Here is a 4858-nt window from a genome sequence, read left to right as displayed (position 1 = left end):
TTGATATTGAGAAAATTAATAGGGATAAAATAGTTAATTATAAAACATCACATAATAATAAATAATAATAAATAATTTTAAGATGACTACCACTTATATGTTCATTAATTACCCACACATATCTTCAATAACTACCCACGTGAAAAAACCTTATCTCCACTGTGTGTAAAAGGTACTTGCATTAATCCCTATTTATTTATTAAAGTTTTAAATATTTTATAAAATAAATTTACCCCACACCCAATGGGTGTGTGTTCATTCTAGTTTTTATTGAACATATCAATTTTCGCACCCGTCATCCTCTCTTCTTCTATCTTTCTTGATTCATTTTGTTTAGAGAACTTAATTTTTTACTCAGATAAATTCCTAAATCCATCTCCACCTCAATTGTTCAAATTTTGAATAATAGCAAGCAGAAATCAAAAGATTGATATATTAGCATGATAGGTTACGTCGGGTGACAGACTTAGATTTGACTGTGGTGGGTAGTTCTAGTTGGCATCGGATGGACGAAGGTCTTCTATGACCTTTAAATTTTGTTGGGGTCTCTATAAAAGAAGTGACTAACGAGATTAAGAGGGCAAGAAAGATCAAGTATATATCAATTTTCTTTCTTAGGTTCAATTGTGGTGATATATATTAATTATTTAATCTCGTAATATGGATTCACAGTGTACTTCAGAAGACAAATACATGAATTCATAGTGTTGCATGAGTTGAACCAAGAAGTTACGAAATCTCCTGTTGAATTCATAATGGTGCTTGTAATTGGATTCACAGTGTATTTAATCTCCTATTTGTGCCGGATGAAATCTCGAAATCTCCTCACGGTTCCCAGAAATTTGAATTTTTGAGGTTCCGACCGCCGTGCACCGGCACAGAAAAGAGCGCCGGGAGGAAGGGAGTGTGGTTGTGCTGGTCGGCACCATCGTTGCGCGTTACCGGTGGCCGGAATCGTCGAATCTGGATGGTGCAGACCGTCTAGACGTCCGTAGTAGAGACGGATTGTGTATATATATATATATATATATTTATACAGTCCCTATCCAGAGTGAAGCTTCACTCTGAAATTACAAAATGAAGTTCCAATTTTGGCACACTTTTCGGTCAAATTTTTTCACCATAAGCGATTCAATATTTAGGTATGATATTCAAGATCATCTCTACAAAATTTCATCTAATTCGGACATCGCTAAGGTATTGAAATTAGATTAAATCAATTAATGAATTAAAATTATTCAACGTGAACCGTTTGTGTTAATCTCAATTTTGAAAGCTCATATCATTGTCAAATTAGATGAAACTTTGTATATATGATCTTGAATAACATACCTAAATATTGAATCGCTTATGGTGAAAACAATTAACTGAAAAGTGTGCCAAAATTAGAAATTCACTCTGTAATTTTAGAGTGAATGTTCACTCTGATTAAGGACTGTATATATATATATATATATAGCTGTTTTCTTTTTGAGATTGGTCGTGATGAGGTATTGATTACTTATGGCTGGTTACAATTGAATCCTCTAGGTTCTTGCATGTCCACTGTAATCGCTGGTTTTAGGTAAGGATGATTGTAGAGATTTTATATCCACCACCGATCTCTTGGTTTGTGATCTTGATTTTTATTAATATAATTGTACATTTATCAAATAAAAAAATTTATGTGTAGAAGAAATAATTAATAGTTCATAGATTATCATTCAAGAAGGTGATGATGCCATGGCCCATGGATGAACATCAAAACTTTCACCGAGAAGATAGTGGTAAGCGTCCTAGAATTTCACTTTTTTATTTTTTTTCAATTTAAAAAAAATTAATGAAAAACGAATTCCTAAAAGGTCATCCTCTTTTTTGGTAACAAAAGTATTAGGTCATCCTTATTCCCATTGATCGTTTCATTTCACCGTCTCAGCATCTGATCTTTCGCCATCGTCATTTTATCCCTTAATGGCTACTACCTAAGACGATAAGACAGTTACTGGCTATCCAGTTCAGCCGAGTCAAGTCACCACCGGCTACCCATCCGCTACGCCCTATCCTTTCCCACCACCACCACTACAGTCCCACTACAACCCCCAGCCCTCCGGGCCCAATAAGCACACCTCCTTCATCCGCGTCCTGTTGGGATTCTTGACAGTATCGCAGTCATGATCTTAATAATCTTCATGGATTGGCTGGTGATGCACCCAGAACTCTCGGAGATTAAGGTCGAATCGGCCACGGTGTCCAAGCTCAACGTCACTCGCTCCGAGTTAACGGCCACATGGGACATCAGCCTCCTCGTCACCAACCCTAACCAGAAACTCATAATCAACTGCGACCACGTCGATGCCTCTATCGTCTATGGCGTCAATAACCACATCATGGTCGGGAGAACGGCGTTGCTTCCCTTTGTCGTAACCAGCAGGAACCAGGTACGTGTCGAGATGAAACTGGGAGCGGTGAGTGAGTGGCCCGGTGATGAAGTGGCAAATGAAATCTCCGACAAGGTGTCGGGGGTTGGTGACTTTTGGAGTGAGGCTGATGACTTCTGTTAGGGCCAAGTGTGGGCTGTGGCGGTCGAAATCTCGTTTGATGTTGATCACCTGCGATCAGGTTGATTTCGGGTTTTCTGCGAATGATGGGATCGGCACGTTGACGGGCCGGTGTAGGAAGTGCCCAGTTTACATGCAAGTATTCATTGTTTTGACTTTTGAGCTGTGACGATTGTAAGAGTTAGTATTAAGATTGTTTTCTGGTATGCTATAAATCTTTGGTGCAAGGCAATATGAAGTATCCACCGTTGTAAATTAAGGTTATTCAACTTTTAAAACTACAACATCAGTATATGAACTACTGATTTCAACACACTTACAATACACACTGTCAACAAGGCAGTTAGTTCTCATCTTTTCCGTTAATATCGTAAGAGAAATTTTGTCTCTTGTGGAATAAACATGTTTTTGGTCCTCAAAAATCTTTGCTCACCATTCCCCCTCTATCTACCTAGATGGTCGTCACCATATTAGAGAGACGATAAAGCAATAGATCGACAAACTCCACAGAATAACCCCGCACCTTGGTTTCTTGTATGGTGTGGTCCGTGTGGAGGTGTCTCTTTGTATGTCTATTGCTTTGAATATCTTCTACTTTTCCATGGTCCAGCAATGGTGGTCTCAGCATTCATTAGTTTGGGGGGTGGTGGTGGGAGGTTAGTTTCCTCAAAACCTTTTAGTTCCTGCAAACTTTCAAGAAGATAAAGGCTTGGTTTGATTGGATTTTTGGGTTGTTTACTGTGGGTTTTGGGTGATTAAGGTAAGAATTGAAATCTAATACTCCCTCAAGTTCTACATGATTAGGTGATTGAAATTAACATTTGGTTGAGATTTGAGAAAGTTGATATTTGGATTGTGACTTGTGAGCACTAAGCACTTGCAGCAAGATCGAAAATCTATGTGCCTCAATTAGTTGAACTCTAAAATGATGGCTTTCTTTTTAAAATCAATTGGCTAATTATTGATATTGGCATAGCATTTCAGCTTGGAAGTTTTAGGTTGTAAAGAGTCTTACTCGAGTGGTTATAATCTTAATTGGTGGAGTAGTGGTGATATATCTCAGTCTAAAAAGAGTGTAAGTTGCAAAAATACAATTATACATATCATTTATTTTATAGTTGAATGGATGGTAACCGAAAGTTAACGGGATGTACTGAAAATAAATGGTTGTTAATAATTCATGTACTGATGTTGTAGTTTTAAAAGTTGAATAACCTGAATTCTTAGTGGTTGATACTGCATTTACCCTTCTTAAGATTTTCTCTTGGAGCAATTACATTTATTGTTTTGTGATTTTGATTTTTGCGCAATGGGTTACACGGGAGCTTTTCTTGAATGATTGTTGTGTTTTGCGTTCTTGTGATACATTAATGTCGTTCTTTCTTGGAGAATTTGTCTCAATGCAATTTGAGAACTGAATCGCATTGAAATGTGATTAAAACTAGCTATTAGTTGTCTCCGAGCATTGACTATCCTTTAGCGAGTGTCGTACGTATACGAAAGTTGCATACCTAAAATCTCCCAACATTTTATTTCCCTGGCGTATATATGGCTATGTACTTAAGTATGCAATTCATGCTTTTGTTTTAGTTCTGGAATTTGAAAACAACCACATATATATATGGTTGTATTTAGAGTTTTAGTATTGGAGTGGTGGTCACAAGCATGAAGCATTCATGCTGGTTGAACTTTTTTTTTCCCTTTTGACAGTCATGCTAGATGATTGATATTTCATTTGTGTGGTTTGTGCTGGTCATAATGCTCGACTGCTCGAGCCTATTCTGTCGCTTCAAGTCGATAATATTTGGAATAGTATAATGTGCGTTCTTCCTGTATATGAACTCTCAAGTATTTGAATGTTGGGAATATATTGATTAATAGCTGTTTTTTTTTTGTTGCTCAAGGCTTAGTCATGTACTGGTCTCAGGTAACAATTTTAGTTATATATGGTCATGTGCTCATATATTATTTTCCTTGTAATTGTACTTTGGACACTACCAACCGATGTATACAACCTGTGCCGGGTTAATTAGATACAGAGCGACTATGTAAATGATTTGGTTGCAATTAGTTTGGGTCTTTGAGACCAACAGTTTCTTGCACTATAAGCTTCTACCTCAAGACAAACAAATGCGGTAGGGTTTTCTTCCAAGTTTAAACTTCTAGATGTGTTAGATTATAAAAGAAAAATGAAAAATAATACTTACAATCCTTCCTGTTTTAAATTTACTTCTATTGGATCTGTTCTTGATTATGTGCGTTTCTTACAACAGTGTCACTATGCAAAGAACACTAAGTATACTGCTGGCCTGCTGATCTAG

General features: G+C 37.0%; 1 pseudogene; it reads left to right on the top strand.

Annotated features, from left to right (window-relative positions):
- Positions 1–1950: 1950 nt before the first annotated feature.
- On the top strand, positions 1951–4858 carry LOC126796899 (NDR1/HIN1-like protein 26; annotated as a pseudogene).

This window comes from Argentina anserina, chromosome 6 (assembly GCF_933775445.1).
Source record: "Argentina anserina chromosome 6, drPotAnse1.1, whole genome shotgun sequence".
NCBI classification, from domain to species: Eukaryota; Viridiplantae; Streptophyta; class Magnoliopsida; order Rosales; family Rosaceae; genus Argentina; species Argentina anserina.
Note: the sequence above shows the minus strand (reverse complement) of the source record. Positions and strands in the feature narration are given on the sequence as shown.